General features: G+C 38.6%; 1 protein-coding gene and 2 pseudogenes across 2 annotated transcripts in view; 2 read left to right on the forward strand and 1 right to left on the reverse strand.

Annotated features, from left to right (window-relative positions):
• Positions 1 to 16,454, forward strand: part of GPR1 (G protein-coupled receptor 1) — a 42,410-nt gene that overhangs the window by 22,577 nt on the left and 3,379 nt on the right. For both annotated transcript variants that reach the window (XM_023536297.1, XM_023536298.1), the window contains exon 4: positions 8,359 to 8,427. The gene's annotated coding sequence lies outside the window, so the exon portion shown is untranslated. The remainder of the gene's footprint in view (positions 1 to 8,358; positions 8,428 to 16,454) is intronic.
• On the forward strand, positions 12,155 to 12,273 carry LOC111745370 (annotated as a pseudogene).
• Positions 13,549 to 13,667, reverse strand: LOC111745351 (annotated as a pseudogene).

The following is a 16,454-nucleotide window of genomic DNA, read 5'->3' on the forward strand; positions in this document are numbered from 1 at the left end:
GGATTTGATTCCAGGCATTCAAGAAAATTTCCAGGTCCTACATTTTACCTTCTGAGCTTTGCACAGTGGTGACAACAAAGGAGAGGCCACGTGGACCATAGGACAGCCAACTGCTTTGATGTCTCTCTGGATTCTTGCTTCCATCTCAGTTCAAGCTGCTAAGGATTTTCCTTTCTTTCTTGCCAGCTCAGCCATACATTTAAAACAATGATTTTTACATTGAGTCCAGTATTTGTAGAGTTTTTCTAGTGAAAAATTTTAAAAGAATATCTACATAACACCATCGCCAAAAACATAACTTCACCCAGCTTATGAGCTGTTACTTTCTCATTGCCGTCTTTAGGAAAGATCTATCTGTGCTGTCATTTCATATCTGAATACAGTAAGGACCAAAGAGTTACGCAGACTGCAGTGACTGCATCGTTGGGGAATCCCACCTGCCTTTTTCTACTATTCAGCCTTAGAACCAGGCTTCAACCAGCTCCCATTTTCTCTTCTTATCTCAGAAGGGCCCCAGAAACTCAGACACTACCCTGTCCCTCTGAAGCTGATTCTACTCCCCACGTCTCTGGTCACAAATCTCTCCAACTCCCATATTCTTTGCTCCACAAATTTTATTTGTATCTTAAGGCTTTTATTATTAACCACTAGAGCAAAGTAGATAATAGAAACATGATCAATATGAGAAATGTATAAGCATTTCATAATTTTACTAAAGGTCTTATAATTATGGTCCTGATTTCATGCTAGGATGAGTTCTCATCTTCCGATTTTATTCTTTTATGGAGTTAGTTGCTCCATATTTAGGCGAAGACCAGAAGGACCCTGTTTTCAAAGATGATCCTTCCCAAACCAAAGATGTGATGCTATCAAGATAGAACAATAAGTGTCCCCTCTGCACTCCAGAGGACAATTGACACCTCTGAAAATTACCAGATTGAATGTTACCCAAACCAGTCATCCTCTGTCCTGATCAGGAATATTATGGACATTATTGTATAATTCTCTATTATTATATCAAAATACCCAAATGTAAACTAGCTTCTGATTGTGAACCCACTTTTAACCACCTAGTTAACACAAGGCTTTATCAACCCTTCTGAAACTTTGATGTAGTTTGATATATGTTAGACTTTTACTTTCTACTTCTCATTTCTTAGCTTCTTTCATATTTTGCATCTCATTATCTCTTTATGCTACATTTTGGATAACTTCTTCAGATAGATCTGCTAGTTTACATCCTCTCTTCAACTGGGTCTAAGCTATCATTTTATGCATCTATTAAATTAGATTTCAATATTAACTTTGTAATTTCTAGATGTTCTGCTTGATTCTTTATAAATCTTTCTGGGCCCAAAAGAGATAGTCTTCCTAAAATTCTGGTAGTTATTAGTGCTTCTGTCTTTAGGTCTTATTTTAAAGTATTCTGCTAAATTTCTGTTTTTTCATGTATAAAATGAAAGGAATAAATTAAATTATCTCTAACATTTCATCCCACTTTAACAGACTATGATTCTATGATCTTTAGCTACCCTGACTCCAAAGAGATTAAATAGTAGAAATTGACTTGTAAAGGGAGAACTCCCATTCACCAACTAAGAATGGCAAGTTGAAAAAGATTAAAAGGACTAGAAATGGCAACTAGATCTTTGGGGATAAAATGGGACATAAGAAAAATTATTTTCCTTCGCTATATATCATATATGGAAGAAATTTTAGTGTCCTCTCTCTTTACCTTCCATGCCACACAATCCCTCTAAAAAAAACTTAGTAGAGGCAGCACTGCATGTATTTTTTGACTGATAGAAGACTGGCTAAGCAACAGAATCAGAACTGTACATCCTGGTCAATGGCCAGGAGAGCCTTCAAACTGCATCAAGTATAACATTAGAGTAACCACAACATAGAGTTTTAAGGTTGGCAGAAATTTACACATCATCAAGTCCAGTCATGATTAATTCCTTGATTTCCTGCTACAAAACCCTCAATTTATGGTTGCCTCATTAAACATCTCCAAGTATGAGAAATGTGCCATCATCTGACACAGCTGTGTACTAGAATGAAAGCTCCATGGGTTCTTTCCACTGCTATTCACCACTATTTCTCCAGGGCCTGGACCACACAGTAGATGCTCAACAAATACTTATTAAATGAATAAATGCCAATTTTAAAAAACTATAAGCTTTAGAAAGTTTTGCCTTGCATTGAGCTAACATGTCTCTTTCTTTCATATTGTTAGTTTTACTCTCTGACCAGATAAAACAGTTTCCTCCCTTATATGCCTTTGAAGCATTTGAAAAAAGTTACCCTGCCCTTTCTTTTCCAGGATAAATAGTTTCCACCAACTCATTCAATGTCCGTCACATGATGTACTTTTCAGCTTTCTCCCCATCCTGTTCCCTTTCTTCTGGACGTGCTCTAGTTTATCATTGTTCTTCTTAAATTATAATTCCCAGAAAAGAATACAATACCCCCAGGTGCAGTCTGACCAGGTCAAGTAGAGGTGGACAAATACTTCCCCCAATTTTATTAAAAAGCCGAAGGGCAAATTCACCTTTTTTTTTTTTTTTTTTAAAGCTGTCACATCCCTTTCTTGACTCACATTGAGCTCATGGTCAAGAAGAAAGCTTGTATTTGGGCAGAAATTTAGCAGGTCTAAATGTCAGAGCAGGTCACCAAAGAACACTCATCTCAGTCCCTTTGGTGATTGGTGCACATCCCATGGAAATGCAGCCAAAAGTGGTTGATTGGGTCTCCTCCTGGGCGCATCACATGACTGCCTTCTCATAGATGACGCAAAGGCACAGAATATGCCCTTAGTCCAGACTATGTATCTCTTTAATTGTAGGCTTACCAAATCCATTTTAGTGAAATAATTCAGAGCCTATAACTGCTGCTTATGCATATTATCAGCTAGGAAAACCTGTTGGAGAAGATGATTTGTTTTCTACTACAACTGGCACAAAGTTCGATGCAAGTGTTGCTTAACAAGTGAATTCTGAAGTTAAAGAAGACAGGTTTTCTAAATTTCTAAAGAACACTCTGGACACTGCCTTTTGGTCCCATTTTCCAGGTCAGTATGGTAGAATTAGATTTTTTTAGAAGTAAGAGAATGGTCATTGTGAATTTTTCTTTTCAGAACCTTCAAGCTAAAGTGATTTCATCATAGGATATGTATGGCCACTATTAATATGACTATTCTTAGCTGGTTTTAAGGATGAGCTTAGACTTACAAAGCATTTTTGCTTTTAATAACTAGTCACGTGAGTTATTAAACATAGTTTCAGGGAATCAGACATTAGGTTGAAATGGTTTGTCTGACTTTGCCTCGTTAGAGAAAATCTGTGATGAGCAGAAAAGATATAGGAACCAGCTTTAAAAATAGAATTTTTAAAAAGAAATTTTATTGTATCAAGTGGTTTGTTACTGAGTTCTTTCAAAGTTCCTTACCAGGAAGTAAACTACTTGAATTATTTTTCAATGAAGGTATATTATATTACTTACATAGATGCCAAGATAGTTTCTGACTACTTTCTTGGTCTTTAGTACCTGGAGAAGCACTTGGCTTTGATTTATCCAAAATTCTGAGATGACAGGGAAGGTGAAAATACACACCTACCATTCTTTCTCATGAACCATTAATCTTAATGACCTTTTACAAGGTCACTTATTTTCCTCAAGTTTCTGAGACAAGGTGAGTAATATCAAATATGAAAAGGCATATATTAAATAATTATTTTACTGTATACTTACTGTGTTCAGAGCCAATTTGTAAAATAATATAGTTAGAGGTCTCAGAAGTTGTTCTTTCCTCAAACTTCTACCACTGGTCAGAAAGTAAGTACATGGGAAAGGCGGCATATAAAATGAGCTGAGAATAAAGAAAAGAGCTCTTAAAATAGAGTCATCTGTTTTGGTTCCCTCCCTTCCTTCCTTCCTCCTTTTCTTTGTTAGTCAGAGAAAGAAGTGGGAAAAATAAAAAAGTTTTTGAGCTATATGCACAAATGCTCTCTCCCCCTACTGTCTCGTTATGCAGACTTTAGTATGAAGAACTAGTTAAGAAGTGGAGATTGTTTCCTTTGCAGCTGTACAGCTGTTTTAGGCACTGCTACATGTTTATAACCTTTTCTCACAGATGTCACATTTTATGAAATGTGACTCATTAGGGTGGTACTAGTATCTTTAGATGGAAAGAAATCCCTGAGGGCTGAATGATTACATAAGTCTAGTTCGCTCATAACCTGAAATATTTGAATAGACTATTTCCTGGAGGGAAAAAGGCAGTAAGACTGTCATACTTAAATGAATCAGGAAGAACAATGATTTCAAATTCATTCTTTTCTCTGGGAGGAATGAGGGAGGGACAGTATTCTTGTTTGGGTAGGGTTTGTTTCCATTTGCAGAATGTTTTTAATTTGTGTAGGCTTTTTATTTTGGACCTTGGTCCATATATTTGTTTCAATGTGAAAAAAACCCACACACACACAACTTACTAGAAGACATTTTTTGAATGCCCACTCTGTGCAAAGCGCTGGATTTTGGTGCTGCTTGGAGGCATGGAGAGTAGTAAAAGGGCTAGAATACACTGTCCTGCCATCTTTGAGCTTCTCATAAATGTTTATTACTAAATGTTACCTGTGTTTTCCAGAGGAGGCACCTGGGGTCTCAAGTAGGAAGGTGACTCATCCAAAGCTATGCAGCTAGTGACATGCAGAATTAAAATTCGTTACAATGTTCTTTCAATATACCAGTCTACCTCCTAGTACCTGAGGACTTAAATGAGTCAACTGTCATGGCAAGGGAGGAACTAAGGTGAGGCAACTAAGGCAAAATTTTAACAGGTGCCAAAAAGCTTAGTAAACAAAATTAATGCAAAAAAAAACAACAACAACAAACAACAACAACAAAAAACCCATGCTGAACAATATATCAAAATTTTAAGTGAAGTCAGGATCTGACCCTGAACTTGAGGTTGAACGACTCAACCTCACTTGCCTCACCCTAATCTTGGCTTTGCATCATTCAATCTAAGCGTTTGGGTGGACCAATGGGAAAACCAAGAAAAAAATATTCCCATGACTGTGATGACTATAAAGGAATCCCCGAATGTATAAAATGAGGTATTCAGATGTTTGGAGATGGATCACAAACCACTCAGTAGTATACTGAGATAAAAAAGCTCTCATTTGTTTTGTTAAGAAACTGAGGCTGAAGAGCATGGGGGAAAACTTGAGATGTGTGAAAGTAGGTCATGCTAACCTCTAAGGGACACCACTCCTGTAATGAACTCAGTCTCCTTCAAGGGCTCTGCTAGGTAGAAGACAACATGGATTCCTGAGAGCCTCACAGTGACGTTTGATGGGAAGGCTTTGAACAGAACTAGAAACTGGGTTAAAAGTTTTCTTCCTTTTGATTTTCTACTCTCTCATCCAAGTCCTGTGTTTGAAGTGTTAAGCCAGGATCTGGATACACACCATTTGAAAGTACTCTTGCTCTTAGAAGGACAAGAAGAAATTACAGTAGTTTCTAGGAGGAAAGGTACGGATCTTGGACAAATGTAGGCCTCCAGGTTCATACGGGGTCTGCTTGATCAAGAGGGACCAAAAGGGAACTTGGGACCTAAGCTTCTACGAAGAAGTAAAGAATATGCATTTGCCTGCATGTCCTCAGAATCCAGCTGCCATAGGCTAGATGGGAGTTGATTTAAGTTCTTGGTCTGACAATTTGGCTTTTTCTCTTTTCCATATTTGTCAACGAGTTGAACAGCAGAGTCAGTTCCAGGGATGGGATAGATTCTGGATAAATGTGAACCTCTGACACAGTACTAATATGTAGCTATGACAGGAACACAAAGTAGAAACTGTTCTTACAAGCTGGCTCCACTTGGCCTGGAGCTAAGGGTAGGAGGTAGGGAGTGGTGAGGAAGAGTCTAAGAAAGAACCAAAGTAGCTTTCTTTTTCTTATGATTCTGAGTTTCCTCCTATCTAGTCATCTTCATTTGCAGGGAAAGGTGACGGATTTTTTTTGTTTATTTGTTTTGTTTTTTCATTCAGCCACAGATCCAGGTCTAAAAAAAAAGTAGAATTATTCTCTAAATTCAGTGTCATTCTTGCTGTAAACACTTTTGAGAGAGGATTCTCATGCTTTGGGTGCTTAAAGTTTAAGAATATGGGCATTTACAAACTTGGATAAGAATTCTAACCATGCCAACTTGCCAACTGAATGGTTTCTTTAATTTTCCTCATTTTCCATTTCCTAATCAGTGGAGAATAAAAGCTCAAAAATGATATCTATACATTGTCATAGATTCTTGTCTTTAAAGGATGATGTTAAAGGCCCCCTTCACACATGCATCAATACCTTCTAGAGTATCCCCATCCAGCAGCCATTCAGGCTCTGCCCAAACACCCTTAGTGCCCACCTAATGCAATGTATCTCTTTGTTTGGTTTGTTTGGTAGGTTTTCAACATTCTCCAGTCTGAACAGCTATAATTCTGGTTTCCAATTGTTTAGTTATGATCAATGGGCAAGTCTTTCAACTTGTGCTTTATTTTATTTTCCACTACTACATTTTATCCTTACTCCCTCCCTCCTAGCTCCTCCTAGGGAGAATAAAAAGCAAAAAATATTTTCAGGCATAATCTTGTAAGAATGAGAGGAAGTTCTAGAAACGTTGTCCTTCCCTCCTCCCTCTATTTCTTTGCTGGCTGCTGTGTTGAAAAAACATTACCGTTGTTACCAAAACAAGTTTCCCTTCCACCCTCATCACTGAGTTCACTTACTACCTCTCTGAATGATGAACAGTATTGTTTTGTGAAGTTGCTGCAACTTCAATATATTCTGAAAATTCCTTGAATATTCCTCTCCTTTAGGAAAAAAGCGTTCTCTTTCTTTAAGAAAGGAAATAATCTAATATAAATTAACGTAAGAAAATAATGGCTGCCAATCCAGTTTCCACCTTAAACCGAGTATTGCCCCTAGACTTATGTAAATGTCATTGATAATATGTGATTGAGAACAAACATATCTTTAGTGCCAAGTAATGATGAAATAGAAAACAGAGGTATATTTTGGTAGCAGCACAGAATTCCACTGTGTGCCTCTGACTTTTCTGAAGAATCTCTCTGTTTGCAGAGATTTCAAGTCATGACTAAAGATTCTAGACTCACACAAAAACAGTCATAGCCAACCATCAGTAATATCTATTTATTAGATGTTTTATAATCTGTACCTTGTTGTGACTGCTGCTTCCACAATCAGTTCTTCAGAAGACATAACACTGCCCAGAATATATTAAAAAGAATTAAAGCTTTAGTTTTGACTGTTTGTACGAATGAAAATATCCAAAACATAAATTGGGACAATTCAGGTCTTCAATAGCTACTAGTCACAGGCCCTACAAAAATAAAGTTACAGAAGTCTTGTGACATCAAGGTTTTCAAATCAGGGCCTGCATTCTTCCTGCTAAAAAATTTCTTGTACACATAGAAAGCCCTTTTCAAGGAAATACCGACTTGGGGATTTCTTTCTGCTATGATCAAGGCTTTGAAACATTATATCATCAATGATGGCGATTCTTCCCCAGACTCTAGGTAATATTTGGAGAGAAGTGAGATAAAGACCTAGGCCATATCCTTTAATCAAAGGTGAATAAATAGTTCTTTTAAAAGAGAAAAGTAAGAGAAATATAATGCTGAACAGTATTCTATTTTCTTACCACTCTTGGCCAGATATGGGAGATAATAATGGCATTTGGGGGCTAGACACATGAGTCCCCCAACTCCTACCTTCAAAGGGCAGGCATCTACCAATGCATGAACTCCATACAGATTCAATATTTTTTACAAATATGAAACCCACAAAACAACGAATTTTAAATCTCTGCTTAAAACTTCTTACCCTTCTTGTGAAGTAACCCAAAGATATCCTACTTTCTTTTCATCTTCCCCTCCGTTGTATGCTGCTTTGCTTTTAGTTTGAAACTGGTTATAATGACCTCTGCAGTGATCGAGCATGCTTTCTGTGCCAAGTATTGAGCTGACCGCTTTTTGAGGATTTCTTTGTGTGATCATTACTGCAACCCCATGACTTAATACCATTACTCTTCCCATTCTACAAGTGGGGAGGAAACCGAGATGGTGAGGTAGCATAGCAGTTGGTTTGTCTAAGATTCTGCAACCAGAAAGAGAGGGGGCTGGGATTTAAAGGGAGGAGTTCCGACTCCATAGCCCAAAGACCATTTTATTGCCTGTTATTTACATTCTGCCTGTGCTAATGATCTTAAAGTTTTGCAAAGGAAAAAAAGCCTAAAAGTTTCTCCCTGACCCGACGTTAATCATTCACTCTGTTTTCTCCCAGAAATTAACAGAGCCATACAGATCCTGGAAGCCAGGACACTAATTCCTGGGTGGAACGTTAGAACAACTGGTAAGTAAATAGGCATTGAGTTTTCAAATCTGTGCTGTTGTCTTAAACCTTCCAAGTAAAACACGAGGGTTAGACAAGCCAATCAGCCTGCAAGTGACTTTTATGAAAAGATCTTGATGCCAGCAGAGTAAAAACAGGTATCATTTTATTTCCACTTGATTCAATTGTTTTTTCTTTTTTCTTTTTTATAAAAGAAACCCTCTCTCTCAGCCCTACTGCCTTTAAAAGTGAATAAGACATTTAAATGCCTAAAATTATCTTTTCTATCTAATGCTATTTTCCATGCCAACTCTAAAAAATAAGTTACCGTGAAGCTTATACTCTTTAGCTAAGCTTCCTAAAAATTTTTATTAATTTCTTAAATGAATGTCTTTCAGATATCTCTCCCTCATCTCCATTCTCACTCTCACTGCCTAAGGCCCTCCCATCTTTGACTTCAGTTGTGGCAATGTTCTCCCAAACTGCTACCAGAAGATATTTACAAAAACAAAGACTTGGTGATGTCACTCCCTCTTACAAACCTTTTTATTTGCTCCCAACTGGCAATGGAGTAAAATCCAAAAGCATGACTTTCAAAAGCTTTCATTACCAGATCACCCCTCTTTTATGTTGTCTCTTTTCCAGCCAAACCAAAAAATTTCCATTTTTCCTAACATGCCAAGGAAGATCATCTTAATATCTGGTGTTAAGCAATAAACAACTTGGGAGCTACAGATAAGCAAGATACTTCTCTGTTAAAGGATAGGCTATACCCAGACTTAGGGTAGGAGGGTACAACCTACAATCACTGTTCTATCACCTCCCAACCAGCAGTAGCCATCAATATTAAACCAATTTTCAGTTTCCATTTAAATCTCCTTTGCTTCCCTTGGATGAATAAATGAGGTATCTTTATAAAACACTGCTATACCTCAACACCTTCCAAGCAGAGCATGTTCATCCAAAGGGCATCGAAATATTCTACTGGTGCCAAACATCTTAAATACAATCTGGGGTGTGCTGTACAGTTTATATTTAATAGTGGGAAATACTCAACAATGCCCCCAAATACATGCCCTCCCCCGTTCCACACACATACACACAGGCTTTTCAAGAAATCTCTCTTCCCTAAGAAGACAGCCCTTGCCAAATAAAGTTTGCTGACCACATAGGTTTGCTGGGTCATGGATCAGTGGTTTTCATGGGAGAGTTTCTCTTTCGTGCCCATTAATTCATTCAACTCATTTCTGTCATCAGTCAGAAGCAAAATACATGTTCCCTCGAGGGCCCAATGGTTTTCACAGGAAATATATTCAGCTCTTGAGTTTTTTACAGGGTCTACGAAGAACACTACACAGGCAATCCACAGAGACAAAGAGCAGCCACTTCGCATCCTTATCTCTATTTAAGGTAGATTAGAGCCTAAATTTTCTTAAGATTCTATTAGGTATACATCTTTGCAATAGTCCATGAAAACCCACCCTATTCAACGTTTTGGAACTAAATTAAACCTCTTTGCATTCACCAGATGTTCTGCCAGAAGAAATCTTTGTATTTTGTCAAGGTAGATAAACAAAATGTTTCCCTCTAAAGCCAAGCCTCATTTAAAGCCACATTGAAAAGTTTAAGGATACATATTTCTACCAGATGTCCTTTTCCAAAATCATCTGGATTTTTTAGACTATTCATCACTATACTCTCTGCCAGAAACTCTTGCAGTGAAATCTATTTATTCAGAAAAGAGTTTCATCTTTCTCATCTATTAAATCCGAATAGATCAGAAACTGATTTGATTAATTCAGTAGCTAGTTCTGTGCTCCAAAACTAGATATTTGCCACTCTAGTATCTGGGTAAATGTAACCCAGGAAAGTGATAACTCGGGTCCTCACAGCAGCTGAATCCCTGCAGTAAGTATGCCTCTTCGCATTCTTTAGAAGCCAAACCACAGAATTTAGGGATGGTCCTCTGACTTTGCTCAACACCAAACATTTTTTTCGCACGTTTCTAACAGACTTGGGTGGGTCTGCATATATTCATGTCCACAATGCAGCCTGGCACCTACTTAAGTGGCTACTCAGAAGATGTTATGATCATGTAGACCTTTATTAGCCTTTATTTCAGTCAGAATTACTTATTTGCCTTTCAGCAGCACATATGGTTTATGACAAATACAGTAGCTATTTCCTCTTTTCAGTCAAGTCTAAAAGCCCCATTCTGGCACTGTCACTGTGCTCCTCACAGCACTTCCGACCTGAGAAAACTATACGATGTCTCAATGGAAGGTGCCTGCCAGCCAAGACAGTTTGATGCCGCCTGTTTGAAGCTGCCAATGTTTCCCTTAAACCTGGATTTAAAGACCAATTTCACCTTCTATCCATCTTCATTTCTGGTTACTGCCTAACAAGTCTCCTTTCTAGGGCCCAGAAATCCCTCCAGTTTCACTTCTGAGTTTTCATGCACATCTTCCCATCACTTCTCAAAAAAAAAAAAAAAAAAAAACTGAGGACAAATTTCCTCATATTTTCTTTCTGTATTTCTTTTGCCCTTTCTCTCTTATCTCACCAGGAATAAACAGATTAGTATACACATGATTGATGATACAGCAGAATATCGGTTTTTAAACATTAAACATTTAAATTTTAAACATTAAAAAATGCATTGCTTTATATTTAAGCTCTTAAATTTATATGGGCGCAAATGCACAAGTAGTAAGCTTTCTTTGTAGACCACATTTTTACTTTGAGATTGCACATATTATTTCAAAATTGCATTATCACACTATTCACACTCTCATATGTGTGCGGTTTAAATTTTTTCAACAATTTTATTTCTCAGTATACACAAGGCACGGCGTTAGAAAAGATTGCAAATTCCAGGTCTGACAGCATGCTGGAAAGTATCCTAAATGAGAGATTTAGAAGTGGTGGTGATCTTGGCAAATCAGAGAGTACACGCCTTGTCTAAAAAGGAATGCAAAAAAAAAAAAAAAAAGAATGCAAATTCTGCTCTAGGAAATGCAGGCCCATATTAACCAATAATATAAATTACCAAGAGAAGCTAAAAATTGAAATCTTTTTTATGAAATCTCCCAATATTTAAATATTAACATCTACATCAAATATTTTAAAACACTTTTTCAGTCGAATTAAACAAGAACCAGCAGTTTGCAACCTCTAAAAAGCACTATTGAGTGGTAAGTGAATGAACCAGACCAGGCTGAGCCAGGATTCTAAGATGAGAGCACGCACAGGAAAAAGGCAGATTCAGCAGCAGGAGAGAGAAAAAAGGAGCTCAGACTCAGCTCAGTATGTGTAGGTAGCGGCTTTTTAACTTTGGCACTGGTGACTTTTGGGGCAAGATAATTGCTGTGGTGGGCTGTCCTTTTTATTGTGTTTAGGAGCATCCCTGACTTCTACCCACTAGATTCCAGTAGCATTTATCTCTCCTCCCCCATCCCCTGTTGTGACAACCAACATCTCTAGACATTATCATATATCTCCTGAGAAGCAAAATTGTCCTGCATCAAGAACCACTGGTGTAGATTTTGGTGGTAAGAAGGCATGGAATTGGTGTCAGGGCAATGCATCCTGGGATGGCAGGTGAGTAGTCTCATCAAGGTGGGAGCACAGAAGCATGGAGCCTGGGAGAAAGCAAAGGAGCAGAGTCTTGGCAATGTGGTAACAGAGTCAGTTCTCCAGAGGACTGGAAAGAACCAAAGGTATGGCACTCCAAAACTGGAACCCGGGAGTCTACGGCCATGCCACCCTGAACAAGCCCAATCCCATCTGATCTCGGAAGCTAAGCAGAGTCAGGCCTGGTTAGTACTTGGATGGGAGACCATCTAGGAAGACCAGGTGCTGTAGGCGTAAAAAATTAAAAATAAATAAATAAATAAGGGATTGTAAGCTGACAAGGTCCTTGCAATCTGTGAGGTCAACCAAGGGTTGTCTTGCTTAAAAAAAAAAAAAAAAAATGGAACCCGGGAACGAGGACTAGGAACAAAGTAGAAGTAGGACCATGAGTCAGGAAAACTGCCAAATTATGCTTTGAACTAGGAATGTGGTTGAGTTCAAGTACAGGGCAGAGCACAGCTTAGAGGTAGGAGTTGAAAGATCCAAGCTGTGGGGATTAGAGCAATGATGAAGCAGAGACATAGGGATCTTCTAACCAGAGATGGCAGGAAGCAGGATGAGGGTTTTTTATCAGGGAGTTTACTCATCATTCCCTCTTCAGGACCAGGAACTTTGTCACAGCTCCAAAGAATAGCTCTGGTCCTAGGGGTTGATCTATTATTTTGCTTTTCTTACCAGAGTCCTTCTTGATAACTCTAATAGAAACCCAGTAAAGTTAGGAACTTGTCCGTGGCATTTTTTTTTTTTTTCCTGGGGAAAAAAAAGAGTTGTCCCAACTCTTATAGTCAATCTCCTGTATCAGTTGGGAGAAGGTTAAAGTGAGGGTCTCTGGAGAGGCCTCTGAGTAGCATTAAATCTTATGATTGCCTCCCTGGAATCAAGGGGCAAGTCGTTCACAGAGGCCAACTCGGAGTATCTATTTCCGTTTCAATGTACCGTTTCCTCCGTCACTATTGAAAAGCTCAGAGTTTTCCAGAGTTTGCCTGTCCCAGGAGTCATATACTTGCAGCTGGGCTGAATGTGGTCCACAGCTATTTTGTTTTAAAACAGTAATTTAAAAGTTGGAAACTTTTCACATTAAAAATATAAATATCCAGCCATTCTTCAAAAACTCTGGTGAAACTAAGTGCTCATTTCCCACATGGAAACAATTGGCTAGAACTGAGTAGCCGCCGTTCACTGAAAGCAAGTCCACTGCTCTTCAGTTCACCCAAATCCTACTATCTCCGGACCTGGACTACTGCACCCATTAAAGCCACATGCCTCTGGGGACATTTAAATTATGAGATAAAGGGCAGGGAACGTTTAACTCTGCTAAAAGTTAAAGTAGAGGTCCAGTATCATCGCAACTCAAGATCTGCCCCTCATTTTCTTATAAAGCAGAAGTTTTACCAGCCCAGCATAGTCAATTCCAAAAGAACAATGTCATATTCAGTATCCATGGTTAAAAAGGGTGTTCCTTAAATGCACTGGCTGTTTCCTCTGTTTTTTTTTTTTTTGTTTTTTTTATGCCTACAGCACCTAGTCTTCCTAGGTGGTCTCCCATCCAAGTACTAACGAGGCCCGACCCTGCTTAGCTTTCTAGATCAGACGGGATCAGGCTGGTTCAGGGTGGCATGGCTATAGACTGTTTACTCTGCCTTGAACACTTGCATGAAAATATCCACATGACTAACTCCTCGACCTTGTTCAAGTCTTTGCTGTTGTCATTTTCTCAGTGAGCCCTTCTCTGGCCACCTCACTGAAAGTTAAAATCATCTCTCCCATTTCCTTTACCCTGTTCGCTCTTCCTCAATTTTCTATAGCACTGACCACATTTTAACGTGTCATGTAATTTGCCTTTTTATTGTTTACTTTTTACTATATATCTCCTCCCTCTAGATTCTAAAATCTCAGAGAGAAGACATAGTTGTCTTATTTAGTGAAGAATCCTAATCAGTTAGAATACTGCCTAACAAATGGGCACTTACTAAATATTTTCTGAATGAGTAGGTGATCAGGATTCAGGAATGGCGGTTGCTAGCTCTGGGTAAATGTTATGGATTGAATTGCGGCCCCCCAAAAGGATGTGTTGAAGTCTTAACTCCCAGTACCTCGTGATGTGACCTCATTCAGAAATAAGGTCTTTGCAGAGGTCATCAAGTTAAAATGAGGTGATTAGGGTGGATCTTAATCCAGTATGACTGGCGTCCCTATAAATAAGGGAAATTTGGACATAGGGATATGCACACAGGGAAAACATCATGTAAAGATGAAGACAGATATGAGGGTGATGCATGTACAAGCCAAAGAGTGCCAAAGTTTGCCAACGAACTACCAGAATCTAGGCGAGAGGCATAGAACAGGTTCTTCCTCACAGCCTTTAGAAGGAAGCAATCCTGCCTAGAACTTAATTTCAAATTTCTCCAGACTTTGAGACAATAAATTTGTTATGTTATTTAGGGTATTATGTTATAGCAGCCCTAGGAAACTAATACAATTAGTCTCTAGATTTTGGGTAAGTCTAAGTAAGGTTTGGAAACTTAATTAAATCTGGAAATGCCTGTAAACTGTAAAGTAATACGTAAATAAGGTGTAATCATTAAAGATTATGCCCTCAAGAGTTAACTGTGTCTGGGAAGGACAAGTGCTGAATTCTGCCTCACTTCTCCCTCTTTTCTCCACCCCACCCTGACGCCTCACCATCACCACCACAGAAAAACATCTGCACTAAGCAGTAAGGGAATTCCTAGCTTAGATTTCCCATGAAGGAGTCAGCTGGGTGCCATTGAGCTCCTCTTGAAGATCCTTCTCCAAGCGTGAACTGGTCCTTGCATCTTATCAACTTATCTGCTTTCAGAGGGATTAGTAATCTCTTGGGTACAGTTTTCTGTTTGAAGAGATTCTGTTCAGATAGATCGCTCATCCTCAAGGTACCTCCCCATCCCCCAAGCGAACTGGGAAATGAGGGGGTTGGCATCCTTCGGCAGCTCCTGTGATCATTATGGTTCAGTAGGGTCAGTAATGACATTGGAAGTGAGAGTCCCCTGACTTTTTGTGAGAATAGTGGTGTGTGCAATTAGGGGGTCTTCCATGGGCTTTGCTATTCTTGAAGAATGAATTGAAGTTCCCTCTCTTCACTGCTTAGAGTTTGGTAAGGTGATTTAGACCACCGCCCAGGCCATTTGGCTGCAAAATTACTAATAGCCTAAAAGAACAGATCATAGGCACCAGAAAGGTAAATATGTCCTAGTACATAGGCAGAAAACTAAGACTGGGAGTTGGAGACTAGGCTGGAAAGGATTTGACACTGCGGAGGGCCAGCCATCAGAAAGAATGGAGAGAGCAGAGTAGGATCCCAGACCTGAAAGAATACGGCAGCAAGAAAGAAGCCAATTCTTGCTTACTCAAATATGACACATGAAGGAAAGGACTTGATATCAAGGAAGAAGTCAAGAACCTGGGGATATAGCTGTGGGTCAAGGTCAGAGAGAGTCTGGCAGCCACACTGACTTAGGCGTTAACTCACAGACTCTCTCCTGAGACTTTAAAATTACATTCAGTTCTAAACAGAATTCATAGCAGAGCCAATCATTTATTAAGCATATGTTAGGCACCTGTGTCATGTTAAGACTTGTACGAGGCACTGTAAGGTACAGAGGTGATGGTCATTGTTTTCAAGGAGGTCATAGTTTGGTAGAGCAGAAATTAAAGATAAATCAATGACCATATAATGTATTAGGTACAATAAGAACAGTATGACAGAAGAGGGGATTGTCTTGGTGCTTAAGAGCTCAGGCCCTGGGTCCGACACATCTGAGCTTAGGTTGTGTGATCCTAGACAAGTCGCTGAGCTTCTCCAAGCTTCAGTATCCTTTCTTGTAAATGCAAATAATAATAGTACTTACCTACAACAAAAGTTATTATCATAATCGGGAGAAGCTAATGTCAGAAAATGTTTCCAAGAAACATTTGAGCCGAATATTGAAAAATAAAGAGAAGCTGGCTGAGTGTGGGGTTTGGAGGATGCTGGTGAATTTAATTTGTTTTTTAATTATGCCCTGCCAGATTTCCTCAAGCAATTTTAGGTAGGATGATGAATTCAGTGTTAGATGACTGAGTGTGATTTGCCTGTGAGCAACATGAGATGTTTTCACCTCTTTATTCTAACCCTACTAAAACCCCAAATCTTATACATTTGCCCCATTAATGATTGTAACTCCATGAAATGAATATAACTATAATCTTTTTTCTATTTAATTTGAAATACTAACAATAAGGAATAACATAAAATAAAATTGATAAAGCTAAAATTGCGCCCAGTAAACTTTGTGTTGATTGAAATAGACCTTTAAGTCTTAACTCAGGAAAACTGTCCTTGATAGGGGGACCACAAAAGAAAACTTAATTTGGGTGAAATCATAATAAATAAAATT

This window comes from Pteropus vampyrus, unplaced genomic scaffold (genome assembly GCF_000151845.1).
Source record: "Pteropus vampyrus isolate Shadow unplaced genomic scaffold, Pvam_2.0 Scaffold152, whole genome shotgun sequence".
Classification (NCBI taxonomy): domain Eukaryota; kingdom Metazoa; phylum Chordata; class Mammalia; order Chiroptera; family Pteropodidae; genus Pteropus; species Pteropus vampyrus.